General features: G+C 40.9%; 1 pseudogene; it reads right to left on the bottom strand.

The window, feature by feature from the left end:
• The window catches only part of LOC129380033 (lamin-A-like), a 32,529-nt pseudogene extending 10,242 nt beyond the window's left edge, over positions 1-22,287 (bottom strand).
• Between the last annotated feature and the right edge of the window lie 1,106 nt (positions 22,288-23,393).

The raw sequence follows: 23,393 nt of genomic DNA, 5'->3' as shown, positions 1-23,393 counted from the left end.
TGGGGTTTGTAAACATCATTAATTGGATTTTAATCAGAATTATTTCTACAGGAAGTTTATCACAATAAAGTTCTACTTCAGGGTTTAGGAATATAACAGCAAATTTATAATAAATAAAAAAGAAAGTGACAAAGGTTGTCGAGTTGTAAACATGTAAAATTGAAACTGGAAACAAACCGTCTCTCAAACGGTTCAGAAATACGATTAGGAATCCTAAATATGAAGTAAAATAACTAAATCAAACATGTTCAGAACTTTATCATCCAAACTGAAATATGAGGTTAAAGCAAAAATGTATGTTGAATTAAATTAATAAAAAACAGAAATCTACTGAACCGTTAATATTTTAATGATTTCTGAAATATTTAGTAAAAGTTAATTTTTTCTGTGGGATGAAAGGAGCCGTTTAACGACTAATCAACATTTACTAATTGATCATTTATTAATCTGCCTTTAGAAGCTCAGACACTCTAATCTGATCAGATGCTGCTTCAGATCTTTAAAGTCAGACTCTACCAGGCAGCCGGACCAACTGGGCCCAGTCCGACCAGCACCAGGTTCTGTTAGAACCCGTCCCGACTCGAAGCGGCTCACGTTCGGTTCAGATCGCCAGCTGAGGGGGAAACAATCAGGAGGTGGAAGGGGAGGAAACGGTTTTCCCATTTGGCCTCATTGTCTCTAATACCAGCCATCTGCTGAGGGAGACGAGGTCCAGACCTCACAGACCGGACCAGAACCAGAACAGACGGGTTAAAACCAAACACTTTACAACAAAAGATGCAAACCTACAGCGTCAGCTATTAAAGGGGAACGTCATGTTGTTTCCAGGCTCATTTTATAGCTTAGCCAAGTGGCTACGCTAACTCCAGTTGTTAGAAAAATGCTGTGTATATAAAATAAAATAAATTTAGCACCTTGAAATTGGACCTCTGTGTCTTTAAGAAACTCCACCTTCAGGAAGTCATCCCAAAACTTTAGCATGGTTTTTACCAGCGTTTAGCTGAGCAGTAGCTCCTATAATGAGCTCAGCAGTTCCACCAGCTGTTTGCTAATTGCTGCTGGCTAGTCTGAAGGAGGCAAAGGGTTGGAGCTTTGTCTCGAAGGCGGGGCTAGATCCACCCAGGCATTTCACACAGCTTAATGGTCGCCATGGAGGTTAGAGGATTTTGTAAACATGCATGAAAAATGAAAAAATTCCAGGAATGTTTTTGATGATGAGAAAATTAAAGTCAAGTGGATTTTTATTCTGCCTCTTTAAAAACTCTTGACGCAACATCTATTGATGGTTTCTGTAAACAGCCAGGATGAGTTTCTTCTGAACTCGTTTCCGTGTGCAGATGTTCATGTTTCTGTTAATTGCAACATGATGAGCAGGTCTGATCTGCAGAGAAACTCGCAGATCTTTACGATCCAGTGTGCCGCGCCTTTACGTCCAGACAGGAAACATTCCCTGAATTCCTGCGGTAAACGCTGCTGGACTAAAAACGTTCTGCTGGTTGGATCTCACAGGTGTGATTACTGCAAAACAATACTCGTTAAAAAGCGTAGAATTACACTGCAAAAACTAAATCTTACCAACCGTGTTTGGTCTAATTTTTAACACCTAACGTATCGTTTTTGATATGATCATTTCTCTAATACATGTTGATCAATTGTAGTTTTATTAAACACATATATACTTTTAAATTAATAAATTAAGTATGCAATGTCGTTTACGTGATTACAAAATATTTGGTTATGATTTGACAGTAGAGGCTTCATGTATTAATTATGATGCAAACAAAATGTTTTTTCTGCATAAAAGATTAAAAAAAATCTGAATTTTCTGATCATTGAAGTTATCAGGATTTATAAGGTTAAAATAATTTTTCAGCAAGACATTGGAGTTTGTTTTAAGTAAATATTTAATGTTGATAAGTTTTAATTTCAGTGGTAGACTTAATTTATACATGGGAAAAATGTGTTCAGTGAAAATAATCAATGGAACAAGCAACTTTTCTGGAATTATTGATTGAAATAAGCTCCTATATTTAGCTAAAAATGTATTTGTGAGACGGTACATTTGAAATAAAATTCAGACATTTGCACTATAAACTAGACGGAAAGTCTTGGTGAGATTTTGTGTTTTTGCAGTGCGAGATAGGCCTGCTTCACACCAGGCCTACTGTCAAACATGTTGCTGTCTATGGATGAATTGATTAATCAGACTGAAAAAAATCAATTTAGTAATCAATTAATCATTAACTGCAGAAAATTAAAGAAAAAGACAATTTGTTGAAAGAACCACAGTCAGAGCAGTAATGAAGGCAAAACAAACATTTAGGATTAGAATAAATAAAAGGACTCGTTAATTGTGTCACTTTCAGATTCATTTGGTTGAAATTGTGTTAAGAAAATCTTTCATTAAGCTCCAACTATCAGCTAATCCATGAAGATAAACAGATTATTTTAACACTGCATTGATGTTAAATTGAGCAGAAAGAAATGAGTTTTTCATACATCAATGTTGGAATGAATTTTTATTTTTAGTTGTGGATGAATCATTTGCTACAGATAAACTTACTGTATTGTCTAATTTTAAAAATGAATGATTTATTTCAATGTATTTGTAATCTTGTATAAATGGATTATGAGGTTAAATGAAAAATCCGTTGTTTCTATTAGCATTCTGACTGAAGGTTTGCATTCTTACATTTTTCTTATTTTTTTTTAAGTATGTGAATCACTTTGTTTCATGTTTTTTTATGTAAATCTGGATATAAGCGATTAAATTTACTAAATAACAGCTATGCTGCAATTTAAGAGACAGCGGTTTTGTTTCTCTGCATTTTCTGACGTTTTCAAAATTTAAGCCTCAAAACCCACAAAGGCATTTTAAGACAAAGACTGAAGCATTAAATCCTCGGCCATTTTTAAACTTATTTGTGTCATAATGTGGGTTTTTGACAGCAATACATTCAGATCACCTGAATTGCATGTAACCATGGACGCATAAACCGGTGAAATGTGATGAAATGTTTATGCAGGATGAGATAAAAATGCAGGTTTTTTGCTCCTATAAACAACCAGATCCGTGTTGTGTTGATATAATCCAGTAAATTTCTTCATTTCGGCGTAAATAAGCAGAGTTTCTGCTGGCATGTTGCTCTGCTGAAGCAGTGAAAGCTGTCAGTTTTGTGTGGAGAGAATCTGCAGCTTTTCTCAAACAATCTCACAATGATTGCAACCATTGCAACCAGCAGGAGGACAAACCAATATGGTCTCAACCCAACAGATGAGCAAACACATGCAGACCGCGTCACACTTCTTCAGCTCGCACCAATAAAGTGGAAAAAGGCGAATGTTTGTGATACACGGAGACCTCTGTGCTGGAAGGCCAGGCGGAATATTCTGGGTTCACAAACAGAAACAAATCTGTTTTCATAAAAGCTGTTTGGGAATGTTCACAGCGCACAGCGAAAAGAAAAGGGGAGTCAAATAAAAAAAGGGCAGACAAAGACAGAGAGGAGGAGAGGAGGGAGTGATGAAGGGGAGGAGGAGGGAAGAGAGGAGGAAGAGGAGGAGAGGAAGAGGAGGGAGTGATGAAGGGGAGGAGGAAGAGGAATAGGGGAGGAAGAGGAGGAGGAGGAAGAGGAGGGAGTGATGAAGGGGAGGAGGAGTAGGAAGAGGAGGAGGAAGAGGAATGCTCTGGCTCGGCTCCCGCCTCCAGGATGACTCACAGCTACATCTTTGTCCGTCCCAGTAACAAGAAACAAACTCCGCCTCGCAGACTGGGAGGAAAAAAAAAAAAAAAACCTGATCACTTCAGCCATGTTGTGCTGTGCTGTTGCCGTGGTTACCAGGGCCTCAGTCGTCAGCGCTGTAATCATGTTGCTGTGGATGCAGAAATAATATATATGTGCGCACACACACACACACACACACACACACACACACACACACACACACACCACACTCAGACACACACACACACACACACACACACACACACACACACACACACGCGTCTGAATGAACCCAGCAGATCAGTGCAGAAACAGAAACGTTCATCTGACCTTTGCTCTAATTAGCGACATTTTAGTTTTTTTTTGCTGCTTTGCAAATCAAATCAGCTCAGTGATTCTGCTCCGATCTGACTGCTGGTTCTGGTCTAGTTTGATCCAGTAATGATCCAGTCTGAGGAAAGGCTTCCTACTGTAACCATGGAATATTTCTAACTTTTAAATTACATCGTTGGTTATTTCTTCCCTTTTGAGAAAAACAACATTTTAAAACCACAGAAATTTTACGTCTTGTATTAAGTTGATTTAAGTAGCAACAACAACCACAACAAAACGTTTCCTTTCAGTGAAACTGTAGCTCTACTGCAGTGAATGCTAGCAGCTAATGGCTAGCATTACTAGCCATTAGCTGGCTAGCGCCGGTCCAGAGGGCGATGAAGGGCTTTATAAAGCCTCTGGTTGCTTTACATGAGCATTCGAATGGCACCACAGTTCACTTCAGTCGAACCGAAGTTTGTAGGAGGACCAGAGTTCGCTTTTTGGGTTCGCATTCACACTTCCCAACCGAACCGGACTTTATTGAGAAACGGACTGGAGTCTGACTCCAGCTGGTGTTAATAAACCCTTTATGACCACAGAGGCTTCAGCTGTTAACCAAAGGAAACTTTGCTTCTGCAAACTGAGTTATAAAAGAAAAATGTTTAAAAAAAAAAAAAAAAAAAAAAAAAAAGGACACAAAACAAACAAAGAAAAAAACAGCTTCAATAAAACAGAACCAGCTGCAGTTCTGCTCAACTTGTTTCAACATCAGAACCCCAAAGCCACATTATGGGTTTGGGTTTGTGCAGCTCTGCAGGCAGAAATCCTCCCGCATTCGTCCCTGCGGCCATTAAAACCTCATCCTGGTGAGGGAGGGAGTTTCCCCGTGACTCACTGCTCCAGCACCGGGCGGAAAGCGGACCGGGTCTCCCCGACGTTCCCCAATGTCTGCAGCTCTGTGAGGAAGAGGGAGGCTGAGGAAGAACGGGGCTTCTGCAAACAAACGCAGGGGCCCTGAAACAGAACCAGGAAATGAACCGTCCTGAAGGCCAACAGCTGAGAGGCGTCCAGAAATGTGCCTGCTCTAATTTTATCATGAAATGAAGTCGTAAAAGCTGAAAACCTGTTTCTTTTAAATGTGGCCTTGTAAAATCCACAAGTTTTCAAGAGCAGAACAATAAAACGAGGAATGCTGCTAAATAAAAAAAGCTTATAAATCATGAACAAGCCATCCAAAACAAATATCCAAGAAAAAGAGAAAAATATATTGAACTAAATGCAGAATCTGTTTCTAATTACTTTGCACTAATTTCTAAAGTTTGCATTTGACCTCTGACTTTATGAAACATCCAGAGAGCCAACCTTTTATTTAACTTTATCCAAACTGTAATTTTTTAGAAAGCAGTAAATTAGCATTAAGATATTATGATTCATTAATGCTGCTTCAGTCTTATTTATGGGTTGCAGTTGACGTGTTTTCAGACCCATGTTTTGCGTTTTGTGGGTCCCACTCCTCCCTGCCTGCCGATTGGCTGGATCCCTCAGCCAATCAGAAGTTGTCGTGGTTTACAGTAAAGCTGCTGGAACGAAGGGGATTTTCCCTGGACTTTTGATTAGTTTTTGGCTCCTATGTGAACATTTAACAACTTTTTCCACTTATTGTGTTTTAATTGTGGGAAAGAAAGTTTTTCTGTATTTTTAAGTTGGTTTTGCTTTACTAGTGCTTAAACATTTGTTGTAATCCAGTGATGATGTAAAAAATGAGAACATAAAAAGTCATTTGAAAGGTTTTTCTCTCCTATTCCGTAAAAACAAACATGAAAACAAAAAGGAAAAGATTTTTAAAGCAACTTGTAATTCAAATATAATCTTCAGTGAGTTTTCACCTGGATGGAAAGTAACTAGTTACATTTATTGCAAGAACTATTAATATGTACTGAAGATTTGTAAATTATTTGGAGGAAAGCATGTTACTCAGTTAAATGTTAAACTGCAAGCATAAAGGAATAAAACATTTACAAATAAAAATGAAACTGGAAGTTTATGTAAAATATAAAATGCCTCCCAAATTCATGATGTCATTTTCTAGCATGTTTTATTTTTGGTAATAAAAACTGCTCATTAATTCAAATAAAAAGTTTAACGTTGTCAAGGCAACTTTTACTTGAGTACTTCAAGTTTTCACCTGTGTGTAAAATGTGCAGCTAATATTAGCTCCACATTTTGCATGAATGTATTTATAAATGTTGCATTCAGGATAAGAGATTATAAAGTTTAATTTGTAAATTTGCTGTAAAAAGTCTATTGGCTCTTTCTGGTGTTGAGCAGATTCATGCCATTAGTGGCGACTCCTACTGTTTGGAAACAGAACTGCAACTCTCAGAACAGAAGCAACATTTAAAGTTGCTCCTCAGTCCAGTTTGGTTTATTCAACCTGATCAGATCGATTTGTTATTCCTGAAGAAACGTCTCATGAGAACAGAAGCATGTGGGTTGAAGGATTTTTAGCAATAAGTATTCTCACTTTCCAAACATCATTGAATTTAAATCACCCCTTAAATTTATTGAATATTAGCAACTTAACCAGATGAATTGTCTGAACCGCTCGGGTTTTGCTGCTCCTGTATGTTTAAACGGATCGACAGAAGCAGAGATTAGCAGCAGCAAAATTAAACTGGTTTCTGTGATGCAAGGCCATAAAATCACGTTCTCTTGAACCGTTGGTGTCCTGACTGTTGGGCTGGCGTGAGGACATCCAGCCCGGCTGAATCATTCAGTCTGAACAGAACCGGATTCGTTCCTCGCCCAGAGATCCCCGCTCTAAAACAAATGCTGCAGGCTGGCAGCTGGCCGCTTTCTGTCTCCTCTGAGACAAAGAGCACAAAGACAGGGATTGTGTGGGATTGGGGTAAATGGTTGTAGTCAGAGGCCACCCGTTCGGCGCCACACATTGGAGAACGGCTCTGTGTTGGCAGGCGGACCGGGACAGATGCTGACCGGGTCCGATTCGTCGGAGAGGCCGGAGCGCGTGTGACTGAAACAAACTGCAACTGAAGGAACGACTCGTCCTTGATCTGGAATGGTCCACACCCAGAGTAACGCCTGACTGTTCACATAAAACGAGCATGAATCGGTTCCTTCTCCTCCCTGCAGGATCCTCTGACTCACTCTGACTCAGACAGTCATTGATTTTCGGAAATTCTTCGCAGAAAAGTCAGACTGAAAGCATCCAGATAAGGAATGCAAAGATACGAACCTGTTAATGAACAGGCTTGCTGTTTATTAACGTTTGCTGCAGAGACTTTAGTTAAAGACTTGAACTTCAACAATTAAGAAGCCAAACGTGTTCTGTTGACATTTTATCTGACAGTAGTAAAGAGGCTAAATGAAATGAAAAGTACAAACCGAAACACGACAAACGTGTTTCGGTTTGTACTTTTCCATTTCATTTCTAGTTTGTTACATGAGGGGTGCTCAAAGTGTGGCCCCAGGGCCATTTATGGCCCTTGAAACGATTCTAATCAGCATCATGACTGCAAGTCAAAAACAGTAAAACATTTGGCAAAACAGAAGATCTAAAAAAAAACAAAAACATGTCAGATCTTATAGATTTCATAAAAACTATCAAAAAGGTAAAACTGAAAAAAGAAAAATCATGTTAAAATACATGTCCACAGAAAGTATTTTCTGTGTTTAATGCATTCTGTGGACAGCAAATAGATTAAATTACAGCTTTGGCCAAAAAAAAAAAAAAAAAAAAAGAAGAAGAAAAGAAGTTGGACCTCACAGTGATGCGTAAATCCAAACCCACTGGGCTCTGCAGCTGTGCACTATGCTGTAAATACTTTTCTGAGGTAATATTTGTCTTTCATTTTTAATGTTCTGCTCAAACCTGAAAAACTTCTGCGGTGAAGGAAAGGTAGTGAAAGATTTTTAATAACTAGTTCAGCTGCATCGTTTGGAAACTTTTGGTTTAAGTTAGCAGGAAAATCTCAGACTGAAAACGCGCCTGCTGGATCGAAAAAACTCATTTTAAATCCCAAAACCTGATTCAGGCTCCACACATTGTTGTTTTCAGGCTCCAAACAAAGCAGCTAATTAAGTTGCAGTTTTTCCACGAGCACAGTAAAATTAAAAGCAGAGACGAGCGCATGATAATAAATCCCATGTGGTGCTTATGAAACTTCAGATTTCACGATGTTTGGCTGCAGCTGCTCTGTAAATGTGGAAATGGGAGAATCTGATGGGGTTGAGAGAAGGCGGGTGGCTGGGCGTTCACACGCAAACAGCGCAGCGCATTGGCATTTCACGCCAACACGCGGGAGACCCGGGAGGCAGCGGAGAGCCCGGCGCTGACGAGTCCGGCCCGCAGACCAACAGGATGCAGCAGTAAAAAACTCCAGGATCATTCGCACGGCGTCAGGTGAGCCCAGAGAAACGCCGCTGTTGCTTCAACTTTGATATGCTTCCTGTAATTGTCTTCGCTGCGCCGGCCGCGCCCGCATGGTGGCAAAGAGAAGCCACCATGGGGCTTTTTTCCACATAATCTGCCAGCAACAGTTTCGCCTTTAAAAAAATTCAGAGAAAGAATGAACGAACCACTGGATGACCAAAACAACTGGAAAACATTTCTGTCATGCCAAATGGGAGCCAACAAAAAGCCTGAAACGCTGGATTATTAAAGCAGCAGTGTTATGAAACATAAAATTAAAAATGCCTGGGTGGCCCTAGCCCCGCCCTAGCTGAGGAGGACGAAACTCCTCCTCAGCTCCTGCAGACTAGCCAGCAGCAATTAGCAAACACCTGCTGAAGCTGTTGAGCTCCTTACAGGAGCTTCTTCTGGTGAAAACGTTGCTAAGGGGTTAATAGAGGAGCCATGTTGGGATGACTTCCTGAAGGTGCAGATTCTTAAAGAGACAGAGGCCCAATTTGAAGGCATCAGCTTTGACGATAATTGCAGAATCATTATGATAAATATTGCTTTTGAGATTTTCTTCGAGTAATGCTTTAATCCAAGTTTACCCTTTGATTTTACAAAGAACTCGGCATTGGAACTGGGAGATTTTAAATAATCCAAACAACAAAAAACAAACATTATGTCTCAGAACGACATTGCCCTTTAAAAAACTGAATGAAAATTGAGGTCATTTTATTTATTACGTGATTCATTGATTGCTTTTTGCGACAGGCCAACATTTCTAACCCGTCAAAGGACTGCAGATACAAATTGGCTGAAAAGCTACAATCACATGACATTAATGTTTGAGCTGATCATTGTCCCTTTCTAAATTATTATAATTACAGCATTTTTATTACAACTGAAGCCAACATGTTTACTTTACAGTTATATAAAATTGCTGTCGGAAATCGAAACACCAGCCCTTTAAAGGAGCCACATTAAACCGGTCAAATTTGGATCTGGATCCCAGTTTTCTGTCGTCTCATTACACGCAACAAAAGAAAAAGATAATGCTGAACATATGAGGCTGAGAGCTGGAGGAACACCCGGTTTGGATTAGCAGAACCGGTCCCGAGCTTCAGCAGAGCTGGAAATCGAATCGGGTTGGAAACCGAGTGAAAGATGGAGGCGGTGAGGGAGAAAAGCCCGGCCATCTTAAAGCCATTAATTTGCTTCAGGGTGACTCATCGAGAGCTTGGCGAGCTGCAAAATGGAAACTCCACAAACACACACCAGCAGTCCAGCCAGAACCTCCGATCGGCACCAGGTTCTGCTCCGCTGTGGCCCGGCTCTGTCATGACTAGCTCCCCAACGGGGGCCAACATGGCCGCCCTCCATCCTGATGTTTACGGGCTGCCAGATGTGGCTCCTGTTAGAGGCTGGAGGCGCAAAGAGCTTTCAGAGGCTCCCAGTCTGAGTTGGAGCCTCTGAGTATCCATGAATAATCACAATTAATCGATCGATTACCAACTAATTCAGGAATTAACCGAAAGATACAGCCTGAAAAAAAAAAAAAACTTTTCTTAAACACCGTCCTCAGACAAACCTAACGAATAACATTCTGCATTTAAGATTTGAAACAATTATTTGAAAAAAACTAAATTGAAAAGCCATGGTTGACTAACGGTCGCTTGCACTGGTGGTCCAAACACCATAAGAGCTACAAGAAATAAAAAGCAACTTTCCTCTTACCAGCACAAAAAGTTCACTTCAGTGTGACTTTAGGTCATTCTAAAGTGAAAAACGCTAAATAAATACCATTAACTGAAAACTGCCTTTTCTACCAGTTTAAAACAAATGGAAAGACAACCAGCTGTCGGCATGGCAACCACAGGTTCATTTCTCATAAAACAAACCAAAACTTTTAACTTTACTTTCATTAATCCTGCACACATTCGTAACAACGTACCTTACAGCTTCTGCCATGACTTTACCAGTAGATTGAACACTTCCTTATTTCACCATCTTTGTTTTCTACCGCTGATTTCACTTCCTCTAATGGCAACACTACCAAAATAAGAGCCCAGATTTCAAAACAAACAATTTTAAATTTGACAGTTAAATAAGCAATAATAACTTAAATGCATTTACAAGCAGCTTTGGTGTCCATTTATGAATCATTTAATAAAAGGTCAGCTCTGCACTGTTGATGGCAAAACGGGCAGAAAGTTGAGCTTTTATTGATGTTTGAAGATTTATTAAGCTGCAGATTCATCCTCTGCTACAAATGATCAAATGTTCACTGAAAGGCTGTCGTTGCTGCATTTTTGGCCATAAATGTATATTTTCTTGTTTTAAAAAAGGAATTTTCAACTTTTAACATTTCTAATTTTGCATAAAAAGGCTTCAGTGGATAAATGAAAAATCGTGGGATGTGGCAATTCTTTTCAAACTTGAATAAATCGTCTTCATCACCAATGGTTAGTCGGGATCTTGTGCCATCTAGAGGCAAAACTGCAGAATGCAACAAGAATGCAACCAGCATTATGATGGTTGGTCAGGAAATATCCTGGGATTCCCTGATAGGAGCTTCACCGTCTGACTGGGATGAGGAATCCGGAAAAAAAATGATTCAAAGACAGAAGTTTCAACACAGCGATCAAATTCTTTTGATATTTATTTAACATTACTGTTTTTGTACTTCATGAAGAAAAGGCTGCTTGCTCAGACCTGAAGTTCTCCATCTCAGGAAACGTTGAGTAATCTGGACCGCTACGGGCTCAGTTCATGCTCCAACACACAAATCAAAAGACTGATTTAGCTCTCAGGCATATCAGCAGGTTTCACCAAAACTGATCATTTACTGCTCCTGCAGCTGCGTTTCCAAATAAACTGCATAGCTAGAAACACAAAAATATGTTCAAAAATGGGTGTACATCACACGGAAACACTTTTTGCAAACCATGAGTAACGTGATCAAAACCAGGAAGTTACTACTGGCAGAAACTAGACAACAGGAAGTAGTTGGACGATGATGGCTTTTTAATAACTTTCAAATTTTATTACTTCAAGACCTAATTTAAATTAATTTAATTAACTGCTTTTAAATTTAACTTTAAATCAGTTAAATTTGCTTTTAACTGCGTCTATTTAATGGGAAACACTGCAATTAGTTTTTTTTCCCCAAATATTGGCAAGGTTTTGCACATATTTGTAAGTGCAGCTACAGATGTCAACGTTTGCACAGCTTTCATCAACTCAAATTTAAAACTCAAGATTAAGAATGACATTTAAGACCTGCATCTCCACAAAATGTATGAATTTTATTCAGCCAACTGGAGATAAAATTGTTTTTACCTCTGTTAGATGCAAAAATCTAGCTAGCTCAACAGCTAGTAAGGGCGCGATAGCAGCTAGTTAGCTTTAGCCTCAACCGATGTGAGTCGGAACACAAAGATTATGTCAGAGTGTGACTCAAACATTTACCCGACAGAAAAATCATGCAAGAAACAAACGATGCATATTAGACAAAATTTAAAAGGTGAACTATTATGCATTTGTAGACAGGTTATGGTAGAGCTAAGGTTCTTAGCCTTATGTTCATTACATCTTGTTGCACAAAATCATTCTTGGATAATGAGATTTTAGTCAGAATGAGCTGTTTTAAGGACTACTGTCACTTTATATACACATTTATTTAGATACACTTTATTTACACATGGAAACAGCTACAAAAAGATGCACAATTATACAACCTTATGTCTTGCAAAGCATCAGTAGAGCCTCCTGCACAACCAACAAGAATGCAGCAAGTAGTTTTCTGGATAGAAAGTCAGCAACAAAAACACAGCAACTGTTGTACAACGCATACAACCGGCTGACCAAATGTGCTTGAGGCCAATTAGGGTTGCTAGGCAATGGTCTGGGCTTCAGCAGTTGCTAGGCAACAATGCAGAGCATCATGATTTGTGACGTTACATGACAGAAGTTTTTGTAATGGCTCATTTTCCAGACACCCCCCCCCCACCAAAAAAATTAAAGTTCTTGTTCTGTTTTTAAAAGTCGTTGAAACCCAAATTAAATTATTAAAACGTGCAAAATGTGAATAATTGAATTTTGCATAGGTCTCCTTTAACTTGTGATTTGTAGTGGGAGGTCAGAGGTCAGATTCAGGCAAAATGTACCTGCAGGAGCTCCTTCCAGTCAACCTTCCCAGAGATCCACCAGACGAGGCTGGAAGGCATCCAGGCAGACTAATGGAGAATGCGAAACTAAAAAATTAAAGTGTCTGCATCTCAAAGATAATTCAGCTCTGAATCATTTTTCTAACAAGCCGTCTGGTATTGGGAATATTTTCTGGCCCCCTGGAGCTTCTTCGGAGAGCCGCGATTCAGTTTACATGACTCCCACAAAAAGAGCTCTGAGCTCAGATCTTCCCCGCCATGACTCACTATGACAGACAATTGTCCGCTGACACAATCCAGGCTGAGATCATAGCAAGAGAAGTAGAACAGAGGAGAAATGGGATCAAATGACATGAAGAAAGGCTGCAGGTGGGTGAGGAGAAGCAGCTCTGTCTCTAAACACTGATCACCTTCATGATGTACTGGGCCACCATCATGCAATGGTGCCTCCGTTAATGTTATTAGCTCCAGCAGCGCTGTTCCTGCTGGTTCGGAAAGCCGAGCTGCGGTGATGATCACTGGAAAGCGAAAGCAGTGGAGCGACGCCGTTATGATGCTGAAACATTTGAAATTTCAACCCTGAAATGTTTGAAATTTTCCACTGAAACTGAAGTTTCCTTTGACCACCATGAAACTTTTGTGGCTGTAAATATGATGTTGTAACTGAACAGAGCTGAATTTGCATACATTGTGCCTGTTGGAGCATAAAACATTAGCAAGCTAAACTGACCTACTTTTCACTTGCAGAAAGTAATTCCGACTCCGAGAGAGATGGCAGATTGTTCCAGAAGGAAACCGATCACTTAACCTCACCATCGCTTTCAAACATTACAACGTGCATTCACAGACAAAAAGCAAATTAAAACATTCACAAGAATAATTGTGAAGCCTCCTAATATTTGTCGTTTTGCAGCTGCTGCAGCTGAATAAAGCAACGTTTCGTTCTCTAACAAGCTGCTGCTGACGGACGGATCTGCTGCTGTCGCTGAGTTTTCAGACTCTGCAAACAGCTGAAGGCCAAAATGTTCAGTGCCAAATCCAGTGCAGCTAAAATAAACAAATTTAGTCAGAGACAGCCCAAGGCATAAGCAAACCAAGCTGCTTAGGGCCCGAACTATCAGGGGCCTCGAATAAATGCTTGAATTTAGCAAAGACTGCAGATCTAAAGTTTGTTTGTTTGAGAATCAGTGTTGGACAATAAAACAATATATTTTGTGATAGGCATGTGACCAATCTATCTAACAAAATATTTGCAAAGCCTTATGGGAGATGTAGGCAGAGAAAAGGCGTTAACTCTCCTGACTAGCTAACTCACTCTGGTTACCTCGCAACAACCCCCTGGGGTGACTTGACTCCTACTAAAAACTCCTACTAAAATCTAGAACAACGTCTTGCAGTGAAAACTGGATTAAACCGTGAATGTTTGGCAGCATTTCAGATATCTAAAACAAGAAAACTAATCCATAATCATCTACAGTCGACTGACATGAGTCACTTGCATCATGACAAGTTGTTCCAGTCGTGTTGTTCTTGAGAAAACTTGTAAATTGGATTTTATGGTGTCAGCACAGACATCACGATAAGAGCAGCTTTACTTTGTAAGACTGATCTTCATGGTTTGTTGTGTCGCCATGGTTACAATCTGATGCTTGGAGGTTAATTTTTTTTATGTCTGAGTTTCAGTTTGTCGTTTCCAGTCAATTAAACTTGACCTTCTCTTCCAGATTTCTATCAACTCTGAACTGAAATGCTGCTCATGGTGCCCGGCAGGACGAGGGAGCCCAGGCCCCCATTTAACCTCCCACCGGCCCTGGCTCTCTGATGTAACGAGAAACACGTCTTCCTTTTTTCCATTTTAGGAAAGAAACTAAAACGTTTTATCTGAGCAACTCCATAAATCCTCCTGAAGGCCCTAAAAGGCTCAGATGTTTAAAGTTTTACCTCTGCAAAGTGCCTGCGGTTCCCCTGACGTTAAATTTAGAAACTTGACTCGCTGGGATAAATGTTACGCTGCGTCTGATGACGACTCCGCTTCCTCTACAGAACGGTCAGTTTATTATTAGATATGAACCCATTTTTTTCTCACAGCATCTGTGTTGCTCGAGTGTCGCCTTTACCCTGCAGCAAACAAAAATACAAGACCTGTTGCACAAAGTCCAGGGAATTTCCAGTTATTTATAGAATATCTGAATGTCCCACAGTGGAACAATACACAGCAATAATTCACCATAAGCTGTACAGACTTAAAACTCAGCTACAGTCCGGACTGAGTGGGTGAAACATTCCCAGCACAGGAAGCAGGGATGTGCTGCATGATAAATCTACTTCCTTCATGGTTATGACTGTTACCACAGCAACATACGAGCCATCTTTGCCTCGTTAACAATCTTCAGTCTGCAGAGAAACATGTTCGACCATGTTAGAGCTTTTTTAATCCAGATCCAGAGACGGTTTCCCAAAAGAAAATAAAAGTCTTAGCAGAAGCTCGTCCTGCCTGGACCACGCCCTGAACCTCAACAGGTGGGGCGGCGCTGCGCTTTGTGTCTGGACAGGAAAAGGGTTCGTCTGTTTACCTGAAGATCACTATCAGACAGACCCGTCTGTCAGAACCGCAGCTCAGATGTTCTACAGCAGAGACGACAGGTGAACAAGTCAGCACTTGTTTGGGGGAAATGGTTAAAAAATGCGTTGAAAACTACTTCTGTATGTTTTCCTGTTTGGATGAACGAGAAAAAGACAAACCGGCCGAATCCGCGTTGCTTTCAGATGACTTTGAAGAGGCAGCGTTCATGTAAAATTGACTTTTTTTTTGGCTTTACCTTGTTTTACGTTATTCCCTCATCAAACATACCTGGAACGTCGCCTCGCCTTTAACGGCAGGCGTAACCATTCATGGTAACACCTGGGTGAACTGAGCCCCCCCCTGCCTTCAAGAAGCAGATCAAGTTTCTGCAACGCTCCAATCTGCTCCTGCAGACTAGCCAGCACCAATTAGCAAACTGTTGCCTTCAGTTGTTATAAACTGCTACATATCAAATATCCGTATATTGGGACTCTGTCTCTAAAAAGAATCAGGTTATCATGAGAAAATAAAACAACATGACAAACTTTAACAGTCCATCAGCATCAATCAATCAGAAAACAGGAGCAACTTCAAGCAGTCAGCATATTGAGGTGAGGAAACCTTCCCCAGAGCAGACAAAGAGTCTAATGAGATCAATAATTTTTTTCAGCCACAAATTAGCAAACGGCTCAGGGCTAAATGTTTCAGAGGTTTTCTGAGACGTTGCTCAGCTGAACCCAGCAGAAGGAGCTCCACCCTCTACCTGCTTCTGCATATTTCACTTTCCAACTGTTTTTAAATCATTTCTGAAAGCAGCCGGAGCTGCAGGGGAATGTCTGGCATTCCGAGCAGACAGCTTGAGGTTCTCCCTGCAGAAAAGCGACATGTGCTACAGTTAGCCGAACAAAGCTGTGGGTGTGAGCGCAGCCTTCAGGCTGAACAGGTGTGTCCCTTCAGCTGGACCCGGACTCAACGCTTCACCTGTTGCGTCGCATTCAGAGGGAAACGAGGACGGGGGCGAGCAGGAAGCCCATCCAGTCACTCGGCCCACTCCACAGGCATCGAAAAAACCTGTGAGTCACCGCCGCGTCACGCCACCATGGCAACCAAACACCAAACAGGCCGGCTAAAAGCAGCAGAGAGGAGGGAGGAGTTTCACCACACAGCCGTCAGAAGATCTGCTTCCTCTGGAAAACAGCATCAGCGCCGAGGAGCAGAATCACAAGACGGAGGCTGAACGCTGAGATTAATCAGTCAGCAGCAGCCGATACCTCGGCAATCAGGCAGAAACAGAGTACTTCTCCACCAAAGACCTCAAATATTTAACTATTTGTCTCAGAAATATTCTTCAAAAAACAAAAAAAACAAACATGGAAATTCTGAAAAAAAACCTGAAACTTTTTTTGAAAAAAAATTTAATAAAAATAACAGGGAAAAAAAACCTACACATTTTCATCAGGACGATAACGCTCCTGATAGAGCAGGAGATAAAAATCAAGAAGCATTAAACAAAAACATTTATTCACAATTACTGGTATTTTCAGGTCAAAATTACAACAAGAACATGGAATAATTATCTCTTAATATTCATTAACTCGCTTTTAATTTATAAAAAAGTATTTATGCTCTAAGAAACATGAGATTAAAAACTGTTTATTTAGATGATGTCTGAATTAACGTCTGTTAATCCCAGTCTTCATAATCTCACTGATTATTGGACAGTTTTCTTCTTCTGAACTGGAAACATTTTAATTTTGGGAAACATTTTAAACCCTTTGTTCTTTTCTTCATTGAATTTTTTTATTTAACAGAATGAATGAGATAAAGTGGAGAAAAAATGTAAAATAATGTCTGAATGAGACAGGAAGTGCTTTTATTTTGATATCTTCAGCAGGAAGTGTTTCTGTAATGGAGCAGCTAGCTTAGCAGTGCCAAACTGAGGTTCGTTTATTTTGTCCTGACCTGGAGAAACATTTATATTATGATACTACAAGGCAACATGATCATAAAGCTTCGAGCCATCCCATAATAATTACTGGCTAAACTACAATAACCATGCAGCAGCTGTAGCACAAACAGCATCGTTTCATTATTATAAAGTTATTTTGTGATTTATGTTCATTTCTTAACTCTACAGTGTTTGACGCCCTGAAGAGAACAAGAGACTTTTGTTTTTCTGCAGCAGCAGTTTTTCCACGCTGGAGGGAAAAATCTGGCTGCTGGAATGTTTCAGACACTGGGCCTAAATCAGAACCAGAACCACTCTGATGGGAAAAAAGGCAACATTTTAATACCAAGCTGAAACTAAAAGCTTGATTTAAAAGCTGCATTTATCCCTGCATGACGACAGGAACTGAGCCTCAACAAGGCAGTTGGAGAGGGAAAGGTGGAGCATTGTGTGAAGAGGTGTGTCCCTCTTCACAGCCCAGGCCTGAGGCGAGTTAGCAACGATTCAGTCACACTCAGCAAGGGGGAATGTCACCCGGAAAGCCTGTATCAGGTCTGGCTCCCTGCAGCATTCCTGCTCCAGAGGTATGCTGTTGCACCACTGTATGAGTTCAGAGCACTGGGTGTGAGCCGCAGACAGAAAGAGCCTCACTGTGAAAATGCAACCATCAGATTTATTCATGCAGATCTGGACCCAAAGTTCCAGAGAAACACTCGGACTGAATCTGGCTGATAAACAACTTGTCACGATAATCAGCATGGATGCATAGCTCTCATGTGACTGTGCAGCTCAGCGTTTCCATCCTGCATGTTTTAGAGGTTTCCCTGCTTTAATGTGCTTCATTCAACTGATTGCAGTTCAACAAATGCCTGTTAATCAGTCATCAATTGAAACCAGAAGCAAGGAAAACATGCAGGGCAACGTGCCTTGAGGATCAGGGTTGGGACATACTGGTGTACTTGACCGCCATCTTGGTAGGCCGACCACTTCCGGTTCAGACTGGTGGAAACGATCCATATTCAATGAATTCTGATCCAGAACCACACAGAGTTCTGGGAGATGAAGTCAAAGGAAAGGCTGCAGCTGCTCAACGTCTCATGACCAGCTAGCAAACTTACCACTGTTTGGTTACGTAAGGTAACAAGCTGTTGAGTTGCACTGCAGTAGTTTGTGGATAAAACAGCAAAGGTCATGCCACCAGTTTGGCAGAATTTTAAATAAAAAAACTAATCAATAATCATCAATAAACTGATATGAATATATAGCAATATATTGTGATCTGCATTCAGCCACATTGTCCAGCCCAAGTTAATTCACACATAGCTGGATATCTGGGGAAATGGAAAACATATTGTTTCCATCAGTAAAACGGTAGAAAAAGGTTTACTGCAAGAATAATGTTTATTTTATGAAACGCGTGTAAGAGTTCTTCTAAAACTCAATGCTACATGAAGAACCCATAACTTTAAACGAGAGAAATTAAATGTAGCTTTAATTTGTTTATGCAAAGCAGAGCTTGAAGTTATGTTTGCAGGATACGGTTTATGGGCGCCAGCGTTTCAAAATCCTAAACTTCTGAACTGGAACGCTTTTACCCAGAGTCCCAGGAAAGTGGCATGATTCACAGCTGACAAGTTTTAGCTTTGCGCTACACTGCCCCCTATAGGTTCGGCATGTTTCAAACAAACCTCCAGGGCAGATTTGTTCATGTGGATGAAAACTTTTCTGAAATCCTGTGTGTACAATATTTTTTGAAACAAAGACATGTTTTCATAGAACAAAGATTCAGATTCAACAGAAAAAAATTAGAAGCTGAAACATGAAACGAGCGTCAGAGGGATGGGCAGCGTTTGCTGATGAGCAACAGATGGAAAGAAACGCTAAACAACACGATGAAATAAGAAACAGTCGCCCTAAACACCATTTTTATCAATTAACCACTTTGTGCAGCATCACAAAGCAAATATTTAAGAAACAAAGATTCTCGGCTCCCCTGCAGCGCGGCGCAGAACCGCGTCGTTGCAGTCAGTTAAACTCAATCTGGAGTTGCATAATCAGTGACTGGTGTTGGACTGGGAGCCTGCTGGGCTTGTCACAACACATTTTACTGGATGATAAACTGTCACTGAAGTTATTAAACGACAATGTTGTAACTGCATTTTGCAACTAATATCACAATGCATCTTCTGAAAGATAAATACATTTTAATTTCCGAAGATCTAATATTGGAACTGGAAGACATTTTAAATCTACAAAATATATAAACAAAACAGATTCTTGTTCAAACAGAATAAAAAAACTGAAATCAAACTATTTTGTTCTGTGTGCCAAATGTTTTTTGTTGTTTTTTCAAATGGTAGCTTTTCGATAACTTAAAGGGCAGCATCCTCAAAAAGCAGCATGCAGATGGAAATGATTGCTCTCAGTTTGTTAATCGTGTGATGAATTGGTTGAAGTCTGGAAGCCGCCGCTCCTACCTGGCTTTCAGCTCCTTGTGCTCCTCCCGGATCTTGCTCAGCTCCAGCTGCAGCCGCGCCCGCTCCTTGGCCACCATGTCCAGCGTCTTGCGGGCGTCGGCCAGCTCCGTCTCGTACGCCGTCTTGATGCCGGACAGGTCGCGTGTGACCTCTGACTCCGACTCGGAGATGCGCAGCCGCAGCGAGGCGTTCTCAGACTCCAGGGAGCGCACCTTGTCGATGTAGACCGCCAGCCGGTCGTTGAGGTTGCACAGCTCCTCCTTCTCCTGCAGCCGGGTGATGCGGGCGGGGAGACGGCGCTGCGGCGTTTCTGGCTTGGGGTTTCCATGGCGAGTGATTGTCAGCGGCTCTGGGGAAGGAGAGGAAGAGTTAATGTGAGGATCGTCAGAACTGGATTGTCTAACAGGGAGTTCACACCGGCTCCGTTTGAACTGCTTTAATCAAACTCCAGTCCGTTTGCATGGAAAGTCCAGTTTGACGTCAATCAAAGGCGAGTTCTGGTCTGGGTCCGGTTGAAGTGAACTCATATGAAACAAGGTTTTATTTTAACATCACGTCAAAATCTCTTCAATCACGCTTTGAATTTATTTCAATCAAAAAGTCGTTTCTCCAGACCTTTACTGGTGCATCAAGTTACTATAGCAACCATCAGCCCCGCCCCTTTTCCTGTTGAGAATCAGTTCTGCATTAAAATATATTTTAAACATTTTAGACTAATTTAATCACCTATGGTGTTTCATGAATAATTCTGCCATGTTTGTATGTATTTTAACTATTAATAATGTTGTGCATTTTATTACTGTTACCAAAGACAAGAGAAATCTTTAGTGTTTGAACTGAATATTTGAGGAGATTTATATAAACAGTTTAGAAATGTTTAACCAGGGACTGAAGCTGTGATTAGATAAACACCGTTTACTCACTCATTTCTGTTCTGTATGCATTGTTCTTATCAAATAAACTCATCAAATGAAGTTGAAACTGGTGAGTTTAGCCTGGATATAATTACACACTGTGCGGTATTTTAGTGTAAATATCTTAATGCAAATAAAATGAGACAACACTAACCACAGATTTTTGTGTTTCTGCAGTGAAAGTTGGATCGCTCCTTCTTTTCCTTTCCAGAGTTTTGAATGAAAGAGAAAGTCGCTAATTGCTCCATCTCTCCGGAGAAAACGTTCTGCTCAAACGTTTTCTTTGCACAAAACTTGTTGCAACATCTCCAGATATAAAACAATCCGAGCGCTGAGTCATGTGATAAACAGAGCGGCAGGATGCCAGAAAAGGGCAGCAGGACTCAGAACGGGCTGGAGTTGGAGAAACTGACTCAACATGTATCTGAATGTCTAAACAGTGTTGGAGAAATTCTCTGCACTCGACAGAAACTCCAAAAACGCATCAGTGTCACTTCAGTCAGAAGAAGAAAGTAGATTTATGCCAGAAAAACACTCAAATTGCAAGTAGGTTCATATTATTTGTAGTTTATTTAGAAAAACAAAGAAATTTCTAATTTTGAAAAGTTAAAAAAATAAAAATAGAAAAATTTAAATCTCAAAGTTTTCCAAAACACAAAAAACAGTTTGAATTTCCAAATGCAAAACATTTTCTACTTTTGGAAATGTTTTATTTAAAAAAAAAAAAAAACTTAAAAAAAAAAAACATCTCATTGCAGAGCAAGATAAACAAAAAAATCAAATTGTTTTTTGTGGGGAACAAAAATGCTTTTTTCTAGAAGATTTATGAGGTTAATTTCAAAAATTCATATTTTTTTTCTAGCAAACTTTCAACTTTTAAAACTCAGAAATTTTCTGATTTTTCCTAGAAATTTCCTGATATCAAAATTCCAGTTTTTTGCATGAATCTACTCATTTTTCTTCCCATCTCCGACGGTCCAGTTCACCATTGAACCAGAGCATAAACAGAAACTAAAACAAGTGAAGCCTTTGAGGCTCCGACTCTGCAGAGATTTGCCAATAAAACGTAATAAAGTGTTTTTTATCAGCCGTTATCTCCATCAGTAATCATGCAGGACCATTCACGATTTGGTGAATGTTTGATTCTCCAGAGAGGAAAGTGGGCGGGAACGCCAAACTTCTCCATGCATCCCATCACCGCTGTCACTCCTAAACGCCATGTGGGTGGAACGCCCGAACACGCCCACAGAGCGACCTCATGCGTCGAGGCTCTCAGGAATAACCGAGTCCAAACGAAACCCGTCTGAACAGCGAGTTACAGAAACACGTGAGGATCTTACCGTAGCGGTGAGAAAGTCCTCCTGCAGACTGCGGAGGGGAAAAACAGGGAAGGCTTGTGGAAGTTGCTCTGCTGCGGTGAGGGAAGGATCGGCTGAAGGATCGGCTGAAGGATCGGCTGAAGGACGCGGTCCTGCTCTGGTGGGTGTGTGTGCGTGCGGCTTCGGCTCGAGCCCTGAACTGCCTGCCTGCCTTCGCCACAGCGCCTCTACCTACTGCTGGAGCAGGAGAGGAGGCGGGGGAGGGGAGGCCACGAGGAGGAGCCAGGCGCCGGCTCCGTCTCCCTCCTACCACTTCCCTTCTCATTTTGCTCAGGCTGACCTCAGCGGCCGGACCGAGCGGTCTGTCAATAAAATACGGCAACACTGAAACCGAGCAGCTGGAGGGAGAGGGAAATGTGCAGAAACGATCCTTATCAGGGTTTTCAGGAAAAACTGAAAAATCCTGCAGCAAAAAAAAAAAAAAAAAAAAAGGAAAAAAGAAAAGAGCTTTTTCACAGGAGAAACTTCACTGATTAGAGCTCTAACTGGCTCTAATCAACCAGTTAGAGCTCAAATCTGGGAGGAAAATAAGCTGAAGTCCAAACCTGAAGGAAAATAATCCTTAAAAACAGCTAAATAAATCCCATAATTCACCCTGAAAGCCTAAAACATCTGATACAAACTGACCCCGCTCTTATATTTATTTCTCTGGGGTGGAGTTAATGGAGACACAGTCCAATCAGGTTGGGATGCAGGGAGAAACAGACGTTTTATTTACCTCCTCACCATGGAAAAGAGTGCGCATGAGGCCAGACGGCGGCCCAGTTTGGGCATGGGGAGTATCCCGGCCCGGTGCCGGTCGGCCTCCCAGTAACACGGCCCAGTTAGCAGCTGCTCCTGCCCATACCAAGACCTTTCCACTGCCAGCTCCAGGCAGGCCGCCAGAGGGAGCTTCTCAAGAAAAACATCTGCCATCTTTAGATCGAGTTTATTTTTCAGTTTGTTTGTGTCGCACATTCAGGCATCTGTAAAAAGCCTGAGCTGCCAAATCCGATACAGATTGTTTTTGTCAGAAATGTTGCCAAATATAGCAAGAAAGTCACCAAGTTTGTAACAGTGAGGCAACTATTGGCTGCAAAGATGCAGACATGACCTGGTGGGCGGGGCCAACAGTCAAACCTGCCAGTGCAGAGCAGAAGAGGACAGTAGCTGATTTTAAGACATTTGCAGAGGGAGATAAGATCAACTTCACATTTAACAATAATCTCCTCCTAAATGAAGGAAATTGGGGCCGATATTGACCTACATATTAGTTCACTTAGTGTTACAGTTTTAGAAGAGATCCTGCTGCTCCCTCTCTGAACTTGTTTCCATCCACATTGAAAAGTTCACTGAAAATAATCAGTGGAGGATTTCAGGATTTATTCCACCACTGTAAGAACAACTGCTTCACTTTGGTCCGGAACAGTAAATCTAAGGATTGGTCATCAGCAGAGACGCGGTTCTTATTCCGAACCAAAGAATCAACCTGACCGACTCTGCAGACGTC

The sequence above is a fragment of the Poeciliopsis prolifica genome, unplaced genomic scaffold (assembly GCF_027474105.1).
Source record: "Poeciliopsis prolifica strain line A6 unplaced genomic scaffold, Auburn_PproV2 SCAFFOLD063, whole genome shotgun sequence".
Taxonomy (NCBI): domain Eukaryota; kingdom Metazoa; phylum Chordata; class Actinopteri; order Cyprinodontiformes; family Poeciliidae; genus Poeciliopsis; species Poeciliopsis prolifica.
Note: the sequence above shows the minus strand (reverse complement) of the source record. Positions and strands in the feature narration are given on the sequence as shown.